Below are 22,356 nucleotides of genomic sequence, written 5' to 3'. Positions count from 1 at the left end.
GCAAATACAGCAGAATATCAATGGTAAAGTGCCTGGATTGGACAAATCTCAATGCTCCTTTCATTTCCCCAAATTCTGCTTTTATATTGATTTCCTAAGCACTCATCAGATACTCACTATAAAATGAAGATTAATTGACATTGGTCAGATAAGATCCATTTAAGATTAAGTTTTGCAGCTATTCAGAATACAGCCAAAGTCTATCAGTCAGGGACTAGCTTATGCCGTGCTAGTGAATGGCACTAAAGGCTCAGGGCTTTACAACTACAGAGGTTTCTCTCTTGCTCATGCTACATGTTCACTGCAGGTTAGCTGGGGGCTTTGCTCCAGCATCACCACCAACATTGTCATCTTTGTTGCTCCCATTCAGGGCCCAGTTGACAGAGAACCTCTGTACTTGCTCAAGGGAAAGAAGAAAAGTCCAGCAAAGCACCAATGCCTCTTAGGCTTCTTCACATTTCATCAGCTACAGCAAATCGCATGGAGTCTCATGACCGAGGGAGGGGAGCAGGTCTTCTGGATCGTCATACAGACCTTTTGGCAGAGTAATGTACTTGCTTTTTGTCCTTTCTCTCCTTTTAGATTGTAAGCTCCCTGAAGTCAGTCGCCATTGGGTTATTCCCCTAATTATGCAAACTCTGTCTAAAAAGTTCCCACCTCTCTGACACACCCAGTGAACATCTGCCATCAACAGAGAGTGAATTTCTGATAGCTTTACCCTCTGAGAAAAGCAGGTCTTCTTTGCATGCGATACCCTTGTTTTGCCAGCTCCAGGATGAAATCCCATGGACCGTGACAAAGATGGGTCTTAGAACCTGTGGAACAAAGGCCCTGCATGCCTTTCTTTGCCTGGTTGAGATTAGAGGCTCAGCAGTGGGACCGTCTCTCTTTCTGGAAGCTCTCAACCTGACACTCCGCTATTGTACCACTGCAGCAGGGAGCAGGGAAAGAGGGAATCATTTCAGGACCCCAGGGGCTCGTGTGGAATTTCCACAAGACAGAAGTGATAATAAAAACTCAGTGGAGTGGGACAATTGCAAGGGAGAATACGATTAGCAGTCTGGGTGGAAGGGGGAAAAGGGATTAAAAGGAACCCTGAGGTCTGTTTCCAAGGCAAAGATCTCAGCTCCCCACTCGTCAGGCCCCCTCACCCCCAGTGCCCAATCCCTCCACTGATGTGTTTGAGTCTACTCATTGCAGTGCTGTCCAAGGCCAGTCCCCTCCCCAGAGGCCATCGAGCCAGATGATTCATGCTGTACAACCCGGTACATTCTGACACAGGCTTCTGTGAAAGCCAGCTTGGCTCTAAAGCTGCAAAGTACAAAGCCCTTCACAGCAAAAGCCAAACAGGTACATAAATGAATCAATACTCAAGCGCTCAGCACATTCACACGTATTTACTACAGAAGCCCGCTGGCTCAGGCCCAGTACCTGGGCCCCTAACTGTGCTAGTCAATATCACTCGTCAATTAAAAACTAAAGGAGTTTTATCCCTCCCCCGACACCCCAGACTCCTGGCTCATAAAATGGATTTCAAGTCAGTGTAAATAGCTTGCTTGCCCAGCAGCTGTGTTCCTGAAAAGTTTCTTGTAAATCAAATCCTCTTTTAAAATGCATGAAACTTTCTGTTTAAAAGGAACCCTGTGATTAATCCTTTTGTAAGGCAAAGAATCTTTCTGTAATATAAAAACACCACTACCACCTGCCCCCATCTTGCTCTTTCTCCCCACTCTCCGTCCTGGTGGCCACCTGCCCCTACACATTCTATTCTGTAAGGTCAGCTTTAGGCATAAATAACATTTTTAAAAGAGGACTTACGTCTTTGTGACTTGGAAGCGAACCAAAGACCCATCTTTTTAACATGTATCTTACAAGCATCCCAATGAAGAGGCCTGCAGAATATATATCACTTGTTTGCAGATACCACAATGCACAATCACCAGAAATGCTGATGAGCTTGGCTATGAAAGGAACTAGCTGATGTTCTCTGCAAGAATGCCTCATCATTCCTCACTCGGGACAAAACTGAAGACAGCACCAAGGAAAACAGGTGGAGACATGGTGAAGACGCCCTTATATCCCCTCCCCAGGTCCTCCCAAACCTGCTGGTGAAGACTGAAAAATAGAATGAATCATGCAAATACCACGCTCTGAGTGTCATTGGGAATATCATCCATAATTTTGCCCAAGGGTGAGGCCAAAGACTAGCTCAAGGTTTCTCAGTTTTTAGCTCTTTGGGATTTTTACCATGTCCATGTACCACCCTGCATTATTATTTACTAGATAATTTTAGTTAAATTGACTCACTGCTTTTTACCTGGCCCCATGGGAAACAATGAGATTCATGAATGCACAGGTTTAAGGTGTAGTTATATTTTTTGGACACATTAAAATCAATCTATAACTATTTTTAAAAAAGGATCCATCCAAGATGCCACCTAAAAGTCATCCTGTGGATCATTACTGATATGCATACCATGCTTTGCCAAGACTGGACTGAGTGGCCCCACCAAGTCTGATTGAGTCAGTTCTCCTCCCACTGTTTGCATGTTTGTGCCCGCATCATTCAACAGGCATCACTGAGTATCTACCCTACATGGGCTCTGTGCTAGGGATGGGTGGCAAGAGGAAGAGCCTTGTGCCTTTAGGACCTTACAATTACTGGAAGGAATGGGCTGGAGAAACAGAGTCATAATATAGTGTGTTGTACAAAGAACTAGTGGGACACACACACACACACAAAAGAGAAGTGAACTCTCCCTGAGGAGAAGGAGCCTTGAAGAGAACATTTTGGGTGGGCTTGGTAAGGATGGATGTGACTCTTTCTGATGGGAGAAATGAGGGAAAGGTACTCAAGGAGAGAAGAAGAGATGTGTGCAAAGGCATGTGACAGGACTGTATATGGTTAGGAGGGGTGAGAGTTCTGGGTGCAGGAGAGGGGGCAGGTTCTAAGATGAAATCAGAGGTCTTCTGTGTGGAACCTCAAGGTTCACCCATGTGGTAGTATATGCCAGGATTTCCTCCCTTTTAAAGGCTGCATAATATTTCCTTACGGGTTGTTGTGAACTGAATTGTGTCTCCACAAAATTCTTATGTTGAAGCTCTAACTTCCATATGACCATATTTGGATATAGGGCTTTAAAAGAGGTAGTTAAGATTAAATGAGATTATGAGGGTGGAACTCTGATCCGAGGGGACTAGTGTCCTTAAAAAGGAAGAAAAGACAGTAGGGTGGCACAGGCAAAGAGAAGAGGAGTTGTGAGGACACGGTAGTGGGCAGCCTCCTGTAAGTCAGAGAAGCCTCAAGAGATATCAGCCCTGTTGGCACCTTCGTCTTCAACTTCCAGCCCCCAGAACTGTGGGAAAATAAATCTCCGTTGTTGAAGCCACCCCGTTGGTGGTATTTTGTTATGGCAGCCCAAGCAAATTAATAGGTATGTATACATCACATTTTGTTTATTCATTTGTCAGTGGACATTTGGGTTGTTTCCATCTTTTGGCTATGTTTGTTGAGGATTTTTGCATTAATATTCATGAATGATATTTTTCATAAGTTTTTTTATGGTGTTTAGGGAAGTTTTGTCTTGTTTTTCTTTACTTTTTGTTTGTTTTGTCTTATAGTATCTTGTCTGGCTTAGGCATCAGGGTAGTGCTAGCCCCATAGAATGAATTTGGAAGCTGTCCTTCTCCTCAGTTTTTTGTAGGAGTTTGAGGAGAATTGGTACTCGTTCTTCTTTAAATATCTGATAGAATTCTCCAGTGAAGTCGTGTGATTCTGGGTGTCTTTGTTGGGACGTCTTTGATTACTGTTTTAATCTCATTAATTATAGGTGTATGCCAATTTTCTATTTCTTCCTGATTCAGTCTTGGTAGGTTATGTTTTTCCAGTGATTTGTCCATTTCTTCTAGGTTACCCAATTTGTTGCCTTTAACTTTTCATATTAGTCTCGTTTTTATTTCTGTGGTATCACTTGTTATGTCCTTTCTTTAATTACTGGTATTTTTATTTGAGTCTTTTCTCTCATATTAGTTAACTAGAGAAAGGTTATCAATTTTGTTGATCTTTTCAAAATATTCTTAGCTTCATTGATTTTTTTCTCTTTTTATTTTCTATTTATCTCTATTCTTTTTTTTTTAAGATTTTATTTATTTATTCATGAGAGACACACAGAGAGAGAGGCAGAGACATAGGCAGAGAGAGAAGCAGGCTCCATGCAGGGAGCCCAATGCGGGACTCGATCCCTGGACTCTAGGATCACGCCCTGGGCCGAAGGCAGCACTAAAACCCCGAGACACTCGGGCTGCCCTATTTATCTATTCTAATCTTTAATATTTTCTCTCTTCCACTGGACTTGGGTTTAGTTTGTTTCTTATTCTAGTTTTTTGAGGTATAAGGTTAAGTTGTTGATTTGAGATCCATTCCATTTTTTTTTTACTGTAAACATATACAGCTACACACTTCCCTTTCAAAACTGCTTTCACAGAATCCATAAGTTTAGGTATATTGTGCTTTCATTTTCATTTGTATCAAGATTTTCTAATCTCTCCTGTCATTTCTTCTTTGGCTCATTGGTTGTTTGAGTGTATTGTTCAGTTTCCACATATTTGTGGATTTCCCAGCTTTCCTTCTGCTACTGATTTCTAATTTCATTCCATTGTGATTGGAAAAGATATTCTGCATGGTTTCCATTGTTTTAAAAAATTTAAGATATTACAATGTTAATTAAAAATTTAAGAGTCATGGGGCACCTACATGGCTCAGTTGGTTAAGTGCCCCTCTTGATTTCAGCTCAGGTCATGATCGCAAGATCATGAGATCAAGCCCCAGGCTGGGGTCCTCGCTGGGCATGAAGTCTGCTTGGGATTCTCTGTCTCCTTCTGTCCCTCCCTACCACCCCACCACTTCCCCACTTGCCACTTGCCTATGTATGAACACTCTCTCTCTCAAAAAACCTCTTTTTTAAAGTTGTTTTGTGGCCTAACCAGTCCTTAATCTGAAGGATGTTCCATGTCCACTTGAGAAGAATATATATTCTGCTGATTTGGGAGTGTGTTCTGTATTTCTGTTAGGTCTAATTGGTCCATAATGTTATTCAAGTCATCTGTTTCCTAATTGATCTTCTGTCAGGTTGTTCTATCTATTATAGAAATATATAGAAAATTTCCTACTATTACTGTAGAGATGTCTATTTCTCACTCAATTGTGCCAAGTTTGCTTCCTATCTTTAGGAGCTCTGATGTTTGGTGCATATAGTTTCATAGTATATTATACCTTCCTGGTAAATTGACCTTTTTTTATTATTATATAATGCCCTACTTGTCTCTTGCAACAGTTTTTGACATAAAGTCTGATATTGAGACAGCTACTCCTGCTCTCCTTTGGTTAATATTTGCAAGGAATATTTTTCTATCCTTTCATTTTTTTTTTTTGCTTATGCATATCCTTAGATCTAAAGTGAGTCTCTTATAGATGACATTTAATTGGAGCCTATTTTTCTATCCACTCCGCCTATGTCTTTTGATTAGGAAATTTAATCCACATATATTTAAAGTAATCACTGATAAAGAAGGACTTCTTTTGCCATTTTAATTGTTTTTGGTATGCCTTCTAGCTTTCCTATCCCTTCTTTCCTCTCTTACTGCCTTCTTTTGTGTTTCATTGATTTTCCTGTGGTGATTGCTTTGACTCTCTTCTCATTTCCTTTTGTGTATATTTTATAGGTATTTTTTTGGTGGTTACTATTGTAATTACATAAGACATCTTAAAATTATAACAATCTATTTTAAAGTAATAACAGTTTAACTTCAAACACAAAAGCTCTGTTCTTTTGCAGCTCTACTCTTACCCCATATCATAGTATTAATGTCACAAACTACATCTTTATATATTGTGTGCCCATTAACATTGATATATAATTATTTTTATGTTTTTTAAAAATTAGAAACAATAACTAACAGTAGATTTATGCACCCAATTAAAATGCTACAGGTTTCTCTATTTTCCTATATATTTACTTTTACTAGAGAACTTTACATTCTTATATAGTTTCATGTTAATGTCTAGTATCTTATCTTTTCATTTCCGCTTGAAGGATTCCTTTTAGCATTTCTTGTGGGACAAGCCTAGTGGTAATGAACTTCCTCAACTTTTGTTTATCTGGAAAAGTCTTAGTTTCTCTTTTATTTTTGAAGGACAGTTTCTGGATATAGTATTCATGGTCGACAGGTTTTTTTTTTTTTTTTTTTTTTTCAGCACTTTGAATATATCATCCCACTGCCTTCTGGCTTATAAAATTTCTGCTGAGAAATCCACTGATAATCTTGCAGAGGCTCTCTTGTATATGATAAGTCACTTTTCTCTTGCTGATTTCAAGATTCTCTCTTTGTTGTTGAATTTGACAGTTTGATTATAATGTGTCTTAGTGTGGGAACCTTTGGGTTTATCCTACTTAAAATTCTTTGAATCTATTGAATTTTCATGTCTGTTTATTTCTCCTCAAACTTGAGGAGTTTTCAGGCATTATATCTTCAAATAAACTTTCTGTCCCTTTCTCTCTCTCTTCCCCTTCTAGGACCCCCATATTTATCTGCTTGGTGGTATTGCAGAAGTCCTTTAGGCTCTCTCCACTTTTCTCCATTCTTTTATTGCTTCTCTGACTCAATAATATCAAGTGACCTGTCCTCAAGTTTATTGATTTTTTTCTTTTGCCTGATCAAGTCTACTGTTGACCACCTCTAGTAATTTTTAAATTCAATTATTACATATATTTTTCAGCTCCAGAAATTTTGGTTCTCTTTTATAGTTTCTTTTTCGTTTATATTCTCATTCTGTTCGTGCACCTTTGTCCTGATTCTGTTTAGTTGCCCATGTATGTTCTCTTTTATCTCATGCAGCATTTTCAAGACAGTTGTTTTAAATTCTTTATCGATGATTCAGAGATCTGTGTATTTTTAGGGCCAGATTCTGATTATTTATTTTATTTTTTTCACTGGGATGAGTATCCCTGTTTCTGTATATGCCTTGATCTTTTGTTCAGGTTTGAGCATTTGACTAAACAGCCACTTTCTCAATCTTTATAGACTGACTTTGTACAAGGGAAGACCTTTACTAATCAGCCTTTCTAGAGATTCTGGGACCTCTCAAAACTTTTCTGAGCTTTTATATTCTATGGACTTGTGTGTGTGTGCCTTTATTTCAGTACATATGACTGCTTTTAACTTTCTTAATTTCTCTAAGAGGCTCAGCCCTGATTCTTCTCAGGAGTTTTTTTGTTTTGTTTTGTTTTTTTCTGCTACTGTTGTATTCCTTTGGCTATAATCTTATGTTCCTCTGATAATTGCCTGTGGAATTTCAGACCTCCTGCTCCTTTAACATGATACAGTGCTTGCCTCTGTTTTTAGCATGGACATACTCCAACCTGGTATTTAAACACTGCCACTGTTGCCATCAATGCTTCAAGTCAGACAACAGAAACCAATTCCTCAGGCAGCCACCTAAATGGCTGAAGCCAGAATGTTGAACACAAATTCCATTCTTTCCTTTCTCTCCCAAGGGAGGACCCAGGACTTCAGAGGTTTGGGATGAAGGGATGCACTGCATTGGGGGGGGGGGGGGTCTGGAGTGTGCAAAACGCCACAAATTTTCCTAACATTTTAAGTCATTTATTTCTGGCTATATGTTCTCTTGGGTTCTTCAGCTACCCAACTGATTTCTGGAATACTCATGATATTGCTGTTAATTTGGTATCTCTGGGAAGGAATCATGGCCAGAAGCTTCTTATTATACCATCTTGCTGACATTACCCCCATCTACTGTTTTTTGCATAAAGGTGAAAAGGCAATTTAATGGAGAAATCATAGTCTTTGCATTAAATGGTCTGGGCTAATTGGATATACACATGCAACAGAATGACTCTTCACCCATACTTCACACCATGTATACAAATTTACAAATTGAATTAGAGGCAAAATCATAAAACCTAAAACTACATAAAATTTCTAGAAGAAGGAAGAAAATTTTTGTGTCTTTGGGTTAGACAAAGGTTTTTTGATATGATACAAAAAGCATGATCCATAAAGAAAAATCTAATAAACTTCATCAAAATTTAAAACCTCTGCTCTTCAAAAGATTCTGTTAAAAACAAAAAACATTTCAGATGGTGAGTTTTCTGTAAATTAGAATGGATTTATATTGGTGTGAACCTAAGGTTTTAAATTTATATAAATAGATATGGAATAAATATAGATATAAATGTGTAAATATAAATTTCCTAACTCACCACTGTGAGAGCCTACAAGCAGTGACACCCTAGTAACAATAGTCACACCAGATCTAGGTTTCTAAATGCCATTCTTCTATAAAAGGGCCATGGCTCATTGAAGAAATTATTTATTTTAGGGCTAGGGTAGGACAAGTACATTATAAGCCTAGGTGTTCAAATTGGTGGGGACATGCCAAAGGGTCACAGAAGCCATCTCAAAGAGGCTTCCATTACTCAAATCTAGGACAATTTGTGCAACAAAATGAGTGATAGTAACAAGGCTATAACTAATTCACTAAATAAGAAATTGATGAATCCATATCAATGGACACAATAAATTGAAAGTTTAAGGACAAATAAAATATCAACATAGTCTCAAAGCAAATCACTCCCGAGAAAAACTTGTAAGTTACTCAGGGAACAAGAATAACTTTATAAATCCTAATAGCACTTTATTAAATGATTAAAGTTAACATCACAAGTAATGAGACAAGTCATTGTGTGCCACCTAATAAGATGCAATAAGAAGCACATTTTTATGAGTTCTATCATATTTCTGCCAAAGATGCATAACCTGTTTAATCATAAGGAAACATGAAACAAATCCAAATCAAGGGACATTTTACAAAATGAGTGATCTATAATCTTCAAAAGTGTCAAAGTCTTCAAAATCAAGGAAAGATAGGCACTATTACAGTGTGAAGAAAACCTAAATATACATAACAACTAAATACATGTAATCCTGAACTGCATCTTTTTACTAAAAAGGATATGGGAACAACTGGGAAAACTTGGAGTCTGACAATTAGATTGCAGTGATGTCTCAATTTTAATTTCCTGAATTTGACGGTTGTATTATGGTTTTTGCAGTTACTAAAATAGTCAAGGATAATGTAGCGTCATATTAGCAACATATTCTCAGATGGTTTATATTGTTTTTACAACTTCATGTAAGTTTGAGTTTGTTTCAAAAATGAAGGCTGATTGTAACAGTTGTTTAGATAAGCCTCAATGAAAATATGAGCATGGAGCCATCAGAGCCCTTCCCAGAGAAAGAATAAGATGAGGAGGGTGAAACTGGCAGGACTCGGAGACTATTGAGATGAGGGGGCAGCAATAGCAGGTGGAGAATAAAATGACTGTCAGTTTTCAGGCCTGGATGATTGAGAAGATACTGGTGAAGTAGAAATGTGTAAGTCGGGCAGAAGATTAGGGTTGAGTGAGGACAAGAATGAATTTGCGTTTTGGGTATTTTGGACATGTTGAGTTGAAAGAGTAGTTCACAGCCTGTTCAGACTCCAGGTTCCTCTGAGGATTTGGATAAAGAGCAGATGCTAAACACAATATGTGTGTGTTGGAGCAGGGCAGATCAATGCAGGCTTGGCTTGTTCTGGGTACACCTCAAATAACTGTCTGAATGTGCTGCATTCCTACATGAGTTATCCTCTTTCCCAGGACCCTGATTGTCCACACCTGTGAGGAATGAGCCTAAATATATAACTGATTATTCTTGGAAGTTTGCCAAGAGTAAAAGCTAAAGCCAGAAACTCCCCAAGCTGTCTCCAGAGCATAATGTATTTTCAGCTCACACAAATCCCCTGTTGCCAAATGATCTGACAATGGCCTGGATGGTTAAAGAGATGGAATGCATTTCAGTTGCACAAATGTGTCCTTTGATAACCTTGTTATTTAGTTTCCTATATAAAGGTAATTTGTGGCCCCAATATCTTATCTTGGCATTTGAGACTCTCTCTAAATATAATTCCGTAGCCCCATTTCCTTTCTTTTCCTAAGACCTCATTACAGCCAGCCCTGTGTCCTTTTCATTGTCAAAGCTTGTCTTGCTTTTTCTCATTTTTGAGACTTTATCTTGTGGGTTGAAATTCACATCATCATGTCTATAGAAAGCTTTGTGCTAGGCACTCTAGACGCATTGAATTAATTAAACCATGACCTGTGTCCTCAAGGAATTTGCAGTCACAATAGATATATATATAAGGAAGAAGATCTTTATGAAGGCGGATGTGGGAGAGGAGTGGGCATATGGACTCAAGACTGGACAGATGCTTACTTTTACAATTGTGGTGCAAAAACATCAAACCAACCTGTCCCCAAATCTCCCATTTACAACTGGCTGCTCCCACTGCCTGGAAAGTACATACTATATATACCATCTTCACCATCCCTTATTCTTCATGCCTCAACTAAAAATAAATACTTCCCTCAGAGTAGCCTTTCCTGATCCACCCCTGCCACCAACTACAGTATGATAAATGAGATCTACATTCACGCTTTTCTTTCTCATCAGGGAAAATGGCCAGGTGTGTTATAAAGAATTGGAAGCAAAAGATCAAAAAAAATCTCAGAATCTCAAAGCTGGAATGGAGTTTAGCCAGCCCAGCTCCTTGTGTGGCAGATGAAGAAACTGAGGTCCAGACAGGGGAAATAATTTTCCAAATACCAAATGGCAGATCAGATGCTTTTGGATGCAAGAAATACAAATCTCAATCCAAACTGCCTTACGCAAAAAGAGAAGTTATTGGTGCATATAATTGAATAGTCTAGAGGTATATCTACCTTTATATAAGACTTGATCTTGAACTCCAATGAAAAGATTGGGATTGGGATTAAGTCTCTCTCTCTTTCCTTCCCTCTCTCCACCCCTCTCCATCCCCACCCTCACCCCCCCCAGCCCCCTGGCTCTCCTGTTGTGGCACCAGAATAGGCCCTAAGACACCCAAGAATACAACTACATATTTCCACCCTCGACTCCATCTCCCCAGTAATTCAACCAATGCTCCAGAAGTTGGTTTTCTTGGCTGTATTTGGCCTTTACATGACTTGGTATGTGGTATTCCACTGAACTCATCATTGTGGCCACTACCATGGGATATGCAGACTTGTTTGAAGCAAACAGGGTCTAGTCCTAGAGCTGGAGGTGGGATCAGTTCACTCAAACCTAAGAAATATTGGATGCTATTGTGAGGAGAGAAAATGGATCATGGGGATACAATCCACAGTTGTCCACCAGAGAAAGCTACTGGCAAAGTCAGGGTTACATGCCAGGTCTCCCAGCTCTGTTTAATGGTGTCATCACATTCTGGAAAAGCCAGCTAAGGTTCTGTGGCATCAGGAACCACATGGCCAATAGAGCTTTGCATTCAAATAATTCTGTACTGATTCTGGAGTGGCAATGCTAAACTCAACATTCCTCGGGCAAAAAGAAAGTCACCCCAGGACCTGAGTCCAGAGATGAGGTGCAAGAAATAGAGAGGTGATCAAAACAAGGTGCAGATCTAAATCAGGAATGAGAAGTAGAGGACCTGGTAATAACTATCCCACATGTGCTGCCAGTGGAATTAAATTAGCCTAATTGATTTGATCTACACAAAGTGAGACAGGTCTTCTGGAAAACTGCCTCTGGGGAGATCAGCAAGACCCATAATAGGCAAATCAAATGAAAATAAAGTGAGGCTAAAGGTGGAGTTCTTCCAACCTGAAATACCCAGAGCAAACAGAGACTGACTAGTTGGAAGAGAGCACGGAGAAGGATGTGATTTATTCCAAGGGGTGATTTATTCCAAGGGGACCATGATTCAGAGTTGGCTCCACTGGGAATCTTTATTTGTGGATTATATTAAACGTGAAGTTCAGACAAAATACATTTTATTCCCGGTAACATGCAATTTAAAATATGCTTATTTCTTGGTTTAATCACAAAAATATCACATCTGCCAATCTTCCTGGGCATTTCCAGTCCCATAATGGTAACCCCTTTTGGCACATCATACTATTACCAAATAAGCAGGAATGATTCAAGTCTTTCGATAATTTTCATCTCCATCATTTCTAAGTGTTCTCTTGGAGAGAAGGGCTAGAGAGTTAGAGGACAATGCTACCTTGTGAGGACCCTTTTCTGGCATATACTCAGTAAGAAGGAAACTTCCAATTCTTTGCAAGGCTCTCCCTAATCTAGTTCTGGCCCCTTTTTAGAATTCAATCTTTCAGTTCTCTGTTCGGTTTCTATTACAACAAGCCCGGGGCGGTTTTTCTGTACAATTTCTATGCTTGTCTGATGTGCTGTGTCATGTAGGCTGTATCCTTTACCTTGCCCACATCTATGAGCTTGATTCAGATGTTGTCCACCAATTTGTGATCTCTAGATTAAAAGGTCACCTTTCTGGTGAAGCCTTCTTTGGTTCTCAATGAGAGAAGATGACCACTCTCTCCTTTGGACACCTCAGCATTTTTCTTCTCTCCCTCTCTTAGGCCACTTGTTACATGTCCTGCCTTGTGTTACTGTGATTTGTGCATCCATCTTACCTTTCATTTTTATGTCTTGATTTCCAAGGTAGAAATGACAGATGATTTATCCCTGTAGTCCCATGATGCCTAGCCTAGATGGATTTCTTGAAGACAATTCACATGGCAGAAACTGTGTATTTTATTAACCGTAGCACCTTGAACAAGTACAGTCATATACCACAGGAAGGTAAATAAATGGGTAAATAAATGGAGAGAGACCCTGGGTTCATTCTCTGATGGAACTCCCTAAAACCTTATTTTCATTGCCCTAGCCCTGAGCCTTTCACCGTGAAGTCTATTTGTCATCCTCAACCCATAAGAACTTTCACTTATTAAATTACCATGACCCTGGACAGTTGCTAATCTGTCAGGCAATTTCAGGCCAACATTCTTGGTGGCACTAATCATCTGGAAAAGTTATTGTGAAGTGACATCCAGCTGGTAACATGCCCTGAAGTGGGATGTTCCCAAGAAAGTTGTCTAGATTAAAAAATAGACTCTGAAACCACCAGTTATAGAATTAGATTCTGGTACCAGGAACCATTTGGGAGGTTTTGCTTTGTTTTGTTTCTTTTGCCTGTGTGCCTGCCGCCAACTTTCCCCAGGACTCCAGCTATCCAACCCTACTCCTGTCTAAAGTGATAGTCAACCTCCCAGGAGTATATTGCATACAAGATCTGAAGACAAAAGACCCTTAGCTTCATGTCTGCCTTCAGTTCAGGTCATGATCTCAGGGTCCTGGGATCCAGCCCCCTGTGGGGCTCTCTCTGTTCAGAGAGTCTGCTTGTCCCTCTTCCTCTGCCCCTCCTCTTGCTTATTCTCTCTCTCTCTCAAATAAATAAATACAATCTTTAAAAAAGACTGCTAGCTTCCAGCAAAACTAATCAACAACCCATATGCATCATTAAAATTAAAATTAAAGTGAAATTAAAATTTCAGTATTGTGTTAACCACTAAAACTATGTAGTCTAGAGTTAAGGTTTAAGGTTTGGAACTATCTCCTTTAGATGAGGGACCTTGAGAAAATTCTCTGACCTCTTGGAGCCTCAGTGAACTTATCTGTAAAGTGATGACACCAGTAGTGTTTACCATATAGGATTGTTTTCAAAATTAAATGAGAACATGCAAGGGAAGTTATTAGCACGGTGCCTGACACATAATGGCATCAAAAATGTTAGATATTAGGGATGCATGGGTGGCTCAGTGTTTGAGCATCTGCCTTCAGCTTAGGACATGATCCTGAGTCTGGGGATCGAGTCCCACATCAGACTCCCTGCAAGGAGCCTGCTTCTCCTTCTGTCTATGTCTCTGCCTCTCTGTGTGTCTCTCATGAATAAATAAATAAAATCTTAAAAACAAAAAGTTAGATATTATTTTATCTGTTTTATCATCATTATTAGTAATGTGCCATGTGCTAAAAATTCCTGGTGGTTAGCTAAAAATCCACAGGACAGGTTCTTAACTGCCATCTTTCCTGAAACTGAAATACTCATAGGCCATCAGGGCCCATCTTCTGCCTGCAGTAATGTCTGTTCTCACACATCTTTGAAAGAATGTCCCTTGTCTTTTTGTCAGGTCCCCTGGACCTTTCATTCATAGATTCCAAGGACCAGAGCTAGAAACATCAGTTGGAAAAATATGCAGAGGCTAGTTTCAGCTCAGTATAACAGAAGAACTTTCTCACAAATAAGACAGTCTAAATATGAGAAAGACAGCCTCTAGAGGTAGTGAATTCCCCATCAAAGGAAATAGGCAAAAGCTGGGTGAACTTATTGGAAATTCTGTGAAGTAATTCAGGTATCATATACAGAATTGAACTAGAAGACCTATGAAAACTTGACTAACCCTAGGATTCAATGCTATCTCTTTTTTCACTCTTAACACTTCCTTACAGAAACGTAATTTGATAACATTGGAAAGTGTCTAAAACACATTTCAGCTGGGAACCTGCTTTGCAGAGCAGAGCATTTTATAAAGCAAAGATCCCAAAACTATTATCTTTGGCTAATAGAAAAGAATGTCTAGTACACACGCTACCAGCATTTACAAAACTCACACTGGAAGTCAAAGAAAATTCTGCTTCATAACTCTTATTTTGAAAAGGCATTCACTGAATTGTACCTTGAGTTGAATTAAGTTCAGGAGAAAAATGTACTTTAAAAAAAATGCTTGACTTCTATCTTTTACTATAGTGTGCCTTCTGGCTTTGGAATGTGTCTTTTATCTTCTGGGAGAATAGAATCTCTCATCCTAATCAAAGAGTACTTATTAGATGCTGTGGTATAATAAAGAATTTGTGTGTTCTGGGTCCCAGGTTCCTGGAGGGGAGCTTCCAAAACCCTTGGAATTTCTTAAATGACAGGAGTGTCTTTGTTATGCTAATAAGGTGAGTAATGGTGGGTACTTAAATAACTTTAGAATGGAACTTGGTCAATATAAAGACCAACCAGGTGATTAAATGGTTGTGACAGTTGGGCCAGAGCAATCTCTGGGGATGATTGAATTCAATGACGTGGCCAAGGATTTAATCAACTCTGGATACCAGAGCACAGTGAAGCTTCTTGATTGGTGAACACATTGGTATTCCAGGAGGGTGACATGGCCTAACTCCACAGGAAGAGGGCATGGAAGGTCTGCATTCAGAACCCCCCTAGAGCTCACCCTCCATGTATCCTTTATAATAGAGTTGTAATTTTAAGTATATAGCACTTTCCTGAGTTCCATGAGTCCTTCTAGTGAATTATCAAAACTGAGAGGTTCGTGGAGCCCTCAAACCTGGAGTACCTCAGTTGGTTATAGGTACAGCCTGAGGGCACCTGAGGTGTGACTGGAACCTCAAGTTCTGCTTTTCAAGTTTTGAAGTGTTATTCAAATTTTGAATATTTTGAATGTGCTACCCGGGGAGAGCTAGGGACTTGGATGGTGGTCCACCACCAAAGTTCATTCCTCAAAGTAGTCAGTATGCAGTTTAGAATCAAATCCACACATGTGCAACTTGGAGGTTGGGCTCAGGAGCTCACCCACAACTTCATAGGATCCCTCTGTCAAGCTTCCTTCCATCCACAACTTCCATATTCTTTCTCGGAGCCCCTTTCTGTCCTTTGGCTAGACAGTGTCTTTGTCTCCCTAGAGTACTATACATTTCTCACCCTTGAGTTTGCCACCAGGGACAAACGGTGGGAGGAGAGAGAGAGAGAAGCAATGGAAGAAGGATTCATCTTCCCCAGAATTTTAGATGCCTTCCTGGCCACTGATGCCACCATTGCTTCCACCAGATTTCACATTCGGGACTCGACTCGAGAGAAAGAGAAAAAGTACAGGACATTTCCCCAGTGCTCTGTGTAATAGGGGCTCCTCTTCCTACGCTTCAGACAAGAATGGGAGGGCTTCTCTTAGAGTGCTTTCTGTCCACATTGAGTGAGCTTCTCCAGGATTCTGGTGCCTTGGAATTTGTACCAGAATATACAGATGAGGGAAAAGGAAGGAAAATCAAGTCCATATTTTCTTCCTCAGTCAGGCTGATATTATCTAATTTTGAAGTCCTCAGATAGCCACTCCATATATTCTGTTCAGATCTTTTAGTTATATTCAGTGGAAGAAATAGTATAGAGCATGTTTATCCCATTTTAACTATAAGTATTTTGTATATTTCTTTTTTTTAATAGATGTGATTTTTTTGTATATATATATATTTTTTTTTTATTTATGATAATCACACACACACAGAGAGAGAGAGAGGCAGAGAGACACAGGCAGAGGGAGAAGCAGGCTCCATGCATCGGGAGCCCGATGTGGGATTCGATCCCGGGTCTCCAGGATCGCGCCCTGGGCCAAAGGCAGGCGCCAAACCGCTGTGCCACCCAGGGATCCCTTTTGTATATATTTTTTATTGGAGTTTGATTTGCCAACATATAGCATAACACCCAGTGCTCATCCCATCAAGTCCCCCCCTTTAGTGCCCGTCACCCAGTCATCCTTTTGTGTATTTCTTTTCTTTTCTTTTTTAGATTTTATTTATTTATTCATGAGAGACAAAGAGAGAGAGAGAGAGGCAGAAACATAGGCAGAGAGAGAGGCAGGCTCCATGCAGGCAGCCCAATGTGGGACTCGATCCCAGGACTCCAGACCCACTCCCTGGGCCAAAGGCAGGCACTAAACTGCTGAGCCATCCAGGGATCCCCCTTTTGTGTATTTCTAAATTTTTTTATAAATAGAATCAGACCTCATCATTCATTCAACATTTTAATTTTATATTACCATATTATGTCATATACACATGTGTTCACTGCTATATGTATTTCCTTACTAATAAATGTTTAGTTTGTTTCTAACTTTTAATGATTGTAAACAATGTTGTAATGAACATTCTTAATACATGTTCTCTTGTGTGTGTTTTAAGAGTTTTTCTAGAACATATGCCTAGAAGTGTCACTGTTGAGTAAAAAGATATATGCTGTATATTAAAAAATATTCTCTAAAGTAGATGTATCGATAAATACTCTTGCTGACAATGTATAGGCATTCTTTACTCTTTCCCCACATCCTTGCAAACAAATAGTGTTATTAAATTAATAAAATATTTTCCAACTTAATGGGTGTGAAATGCTATCTTATGATTAATTTATTTTGTATTTCTCTTTTATATCATTTTATGACTGCAGAAGTACATATATACACTATAAAAGTAATATAGCTAATATAGAACACTTGAGAGAAAAGTATAAAGAAGATTTTTTAAAATCCAGTACACCAAACTAATACAAGTGATTATCTTAGAGAGAGAGGACAGGTGGTAAGGAATAAACACCATAGTCAAAGGGGATTAAGCTTTTTTTTTTTTAAATAAAAAATGTATTCAGGGGATCCCTCGGTGGCGCAGTCGTTTGGCGCCTGCCTTTGGCCCGGGGTGCGATCCTGGAGACCCGGGATCGAATCCCACATCGGGCTCCCGGTGCATGGAGCCTGCTTCTCCCTCTGCCTGTGTCTCTGCCTCTCTCTCTCTGTGTGTGTGTGACTATCATAAATAAATAAAAATAAAAAAAAATGTATTCATTCATTTCTTATAATCAAAAATTTATTTACATGTAGTGATATGGTAAACTAGATTTTGTGGTGCTCATTTAGTGATATATACAAATATCAAATCATTATGTTGTATACCTGAAAGTAATATAATATTATATATTAACTATATCTCAATTTTTAAAATTAATTTCAAAATATATCATAATTATTTTGTTTCATTATCTTTCCATTTAATATGTTATCATATGTTTATACATTATATGTTATTCCTAGATACTAAATAAAACCCTATATTTGCAACTTAAAATCTTGGGTTTCAGTAACCACACCATAATATTTTATTTTTTAAAAAATTTTGTAAGCATTTAAAAAAATCTGCTCATAGGAGCTTTATTTTTAAATTTGAGACATAATTGACATATAGTATTGTATAAGTTTAAGGTATACAATGTGTTGATTTGCTACATTTATATATTGCAATATGATCACCACCGAAGTATTACTAGCACTTCTATCACATCACATAATCACCATGTCTTTTTTTGTGGTGAGAACATTTAAGTCTACTCCCTTAGCAGCTTTAAAGAATGTAATACACTGTGGTTAACTGTAATTGCAATGCTGTGCAGACCTTGTTTATCTCCAGATCTCCAGAACTTATTTATCTTCTAACACTTTGACCAACATCTCCCCAATTCCCTCACCTCCATTTCTGTTTCTGTGACTCCCATGTAAGTGAAATCATACAGTATTTGTCTTTATCTGCCTGACTTACCTCACTCAGCATGATACCCTCAAGATCCATCTATATTGTCCCAAATGGTAGAATTTCTTTCTTTCCCATGGCTGAATAATATTTCTGGGGGTGTGTGGTGTGTGTATCTGTGAGTCATCTTCTTTATCTGTTCATCCGTTAACAAACATTTGGGCTGTTTCCATATCTTGTCAAATGTGATTAATGCTACAATAAACATGGGAGTTCAGATATCTCTTTGAGATACTGATTTCATTTCCTTTGGGTATGTACTCAGAAATGGGATTGCTGGATCATATGGTAGTTCTATTTTAATTTTTTTGAGGAACCTCCATACTGCTTTCCTTTTTTTTTTTTTTTTCATACTGCTTTCTTTAATGGTTGTAGCAATTTACACTCCCATCAACAGTGCCTGAAGTTTCCTTTTTCTTCACATCCTCACCAACACTCATTATCTCCTGTCTTTTAGGTGATAACTCTCCTAACAGGTATGAGGTGACATCTCATTGTGGTTTTGATTGACATTTTTCTTGATGATTAGTGATGTTCAACATCTTTTCATGTATCCTTTCATGTATCTGTATCTTCTTTGGAAATATGTCTATTTATTTTCTCTGCTCATTTTAAAATTGGATCATTTGGGGCTTTTTACTGTTGTCACTGAGTTGTACATATTCTATGTATATTTTGATATTAACCTCTTATCTAATATGTAGTTTACAAGTATTTTCTACCATTCCATAGGTTGCCTTTTCATATTGTTGATTGTTTCTTTTGCTGTGTAAAACCTTTTTAGTTTGATGTAGTACCATCTATTTATTTTTGCTTTTCTTTTCTTGTGCTTTTGGTATCATATCCAAAAAATTGTTGCCAAGACCTTATGTTTTCTTCTAGGAGTTTTATGGTTTCAGGTCTTATGTTTAAATCTTTAGTCCATTTTGTGTTAACTTTGTGAATGGTATAAGATGGGGATCCAATTTTATTCTGCTGTGTGTGCTCATCCAGTTTTCTCACCATTTATTGAAGAAACTATTCTTTCCTTATTGAATATTCTTTGCTTCCTTGTCAAATAGTGGTTGACCAAAAATGGAAAGGCTTAATTCTGGTCTCTCTGTTCTGTTCCATTGGTCTATTTGTCTATTGTTTCCCAGCACCACACTGCTTTAATTATTATAGCATTGAATTGTAGCTTGAAATTAGGAAGTGTGATACTTCTGGCTTTGTTCTTCTTTCTCAGGATTGCTTTAACTATTCAGAATCTTTATGGCTCCATAGAAATTTTAGATTTTTTTTCTATTTCTGTGAAAAATGCCATTAGAATTTTGATAGGGATTACAATGAATCTATAGATGACTTTGGACAGTATAAACATTTTAACAATATTAATTCTTCTGACTCATGAACACAGGATATTTTCCAATTGTGTCTTCTTTAAGTTCTTTCATCAGTCTCACAGTTTTCATTGTACACGTATTTTGCTTCCTTTGTTAAATTTATGCCTAAGTATTTGTTTTTGTAGACATCTTAATGGTCCATCTGTATATGTATGTCATAATTTACTAACCATTCACCCCTTAAAGGGATTGGAGTTAGTCTCAATTTTTTCTCCTTGGAGGGAAAATAACACTTCAAAGGACATCTTTGTCAACATCCTGGATAATTTCCGTAAGTTAAGTTCCCAGAAGAGGAATTAATGTATTGAAGCGTACGGACATTGCTAAGGCTCTTGATGTAGTCTGTCTTATTATTTTCAGAAAGGTTGGGTCACTTCAACCAGCAGCACATGAGAACAGCTCGCTAGGATTGGAAGTTTCACTTTTTAACAATTCTCTAATTTCTTTTTTAAGTTTCTCAGAAAGAAAATCCATAAAACAATTCTTTAGCTTATCTAAGATATAACTTCACTATAGAAAGAAGAAGAAATGTGTGTGAGAAAGAGACAGAGACAGAGAGACACAGAAAAGAGAAATAGCACTTTCCTCCCAGCTAAAATAATGCCAATGGGCAAATCCTGAGTGAATCAGCTCCCAGGAAGGGCAAATAGAACAAAATTAACTTTCTTCTTTGTAGAAAGCTTTGTTTTTCAACTACCTATTACTTCAGTTGTCATGTTACTTCTCTTAATCTAAAACCACCCCCTAAACTCCAGCTATATGTAGGCAAGACAACAGATATTATTGGTAATAGCATCTGAACAAAGTCCACTTGCCCAATCCTGCAGGAGAGTGGAAGAAACTGGAACTCCAGTCCTGAATGGCAGAACTAACTTTTACTCCAAATAACACAGAACAATCATTTTATTCTACAACAAGGCATTTTAAATCCCTTGAGAAGTGCTTTTATCAAGTGGTTGAATTCAAAACATTATTTTATATTGTATAAACAAAAAACAGCTTTTTGGCCTTGGGAAACGCCCTCACAATTGTTATTGTTGTTTGCACTTTGCCTTTTTCAGGTAATAATATATGTTAGCGATTACTCCATAGAAGTATATACAGAGAGTTCTCATTGCTTTATTTAGAAGCAAATTTTTATATTGAGGTAAAACACACACGACATGAAATTAACCATCTTAACCATTTTAAATGTACAGTACAGTAGTGTTAACCATATACACATGGTTGTACAACAGATCTCTCGATCTTATTTATCCTGCAAAACTGGAATTCCGTATCCACTGAACAACTTCCTCCCTCCTCATCCCCCAACCCCTAGCAACCACCATTCTACTTCCTTATAGGTTCTTTTTGAAACTTTCGAATCATATGAAAATCAAACATACATAAAATGAAGTCACATAAAACAATTCCTAACTCTAGAAGCTAGTATAAAGCACTGAACACAGACCCACTTTGCAAAGATGAAAATAATTTATGAGTTTAGTCTTGAAAATACTATTCACAATATTTCCAGTTTTTCACTATGCATATTTTTAATTTATTGGGATAATAACATTTAGACAAATTTTCTTGCCTTTTTTAACTTAACTTTTTAATGTAAGCATTTTACCTGCCATTCATCATTCCTAGCACCATTTTTAATAGCTGCACTATATATTATAGTTTGCTATTTGCCGTTAGTTACCTGGAGAATTCCTATTAAGTAGGTACAATGATCATCTCCATTTTACAGAAAAGACTGTTGCACAGAGTTTGGTATCCCACTTCAGGAATGAAAAAAAAAACTATCTAGTGATCCTTGACTGCTAACTGTGATTTCCATAGAAACTGAGAGTCCGAATAATCACTGTTTTAAAACCTCAGTTACCTTGTTTTAGTTGAGCTGGTGTCCATTTCCATGGAAACAGAGTGATAGCAGCAGAGGAGTGAGAATTGGCTTTGGTGAACGTCAGAAACAATTGCTGCCTGAGAGCAGGACTGTCACTTCCTAAATTGCACCTGCCCAGCCCGCGGCAAAGCCACACAGCTGGAGTTTGTAGATTATTGACTTTGGAAAGTAAAAAGAAGAGTGCTGCCATATTTGACACCCAACTCCCCTGCTGAGCCTTGGAAGTCAGCCTAAATAATTTAGGTAAAATTAGATTTCTTTTGAATCCAAAGTTTGCAGAGAGACTATGTAGTTGTCATCAACGTTTTTAAGATAATTGATGATGTTCTACTTCGTTCATAGAAAAAAGCTTACTTTGACCAAAATGTGATTACAATTAAGTGACCAGTGTTCTGTGCATAGCAACAGAAGATAAGAATTTTATACTTAGGTTTCACTTCTTAAGAAATTATCACCTCTAACTTCAGGAACAAATATTTTACTGTTTTGCGATAGAAAATTTAAAAACATCCACTAAACTAGATAGAATAAAGCATGGAAAGGCAAATTTTATCCCATAGGCCAAATCTGGCTTGCCACCTGTTTTTGTAAAGTTTTACTGGAACACAGCCACATTTCTGCATTTACACATTGTCTGTGATTGCTTCCATACAATGGCACAGCTGGGTAGTTGTAACCAAGACAATACAGCTTGAAAGCCTGAAATATTTACTATCAGGCCCT

Source organism: Nyctereutes procyonoides, unplaced genomic scaffold (genome assembly GCF_905146905.1).
Source record: "Nyctereutes procyonoides isolate TBG_1078 unplaced genomic scaffold, NYPRO_anot_genome, whole genome shotgun sequence".
Lineage (NCBI taxonomy): Eukaryota > Metazoa > Chordata > Mammalia > Carnivora > Canidae > Nyctereutes > Nyctereutes procyonoides.
Note: the sequence above shows the minus strand (reverse complement) of the source record.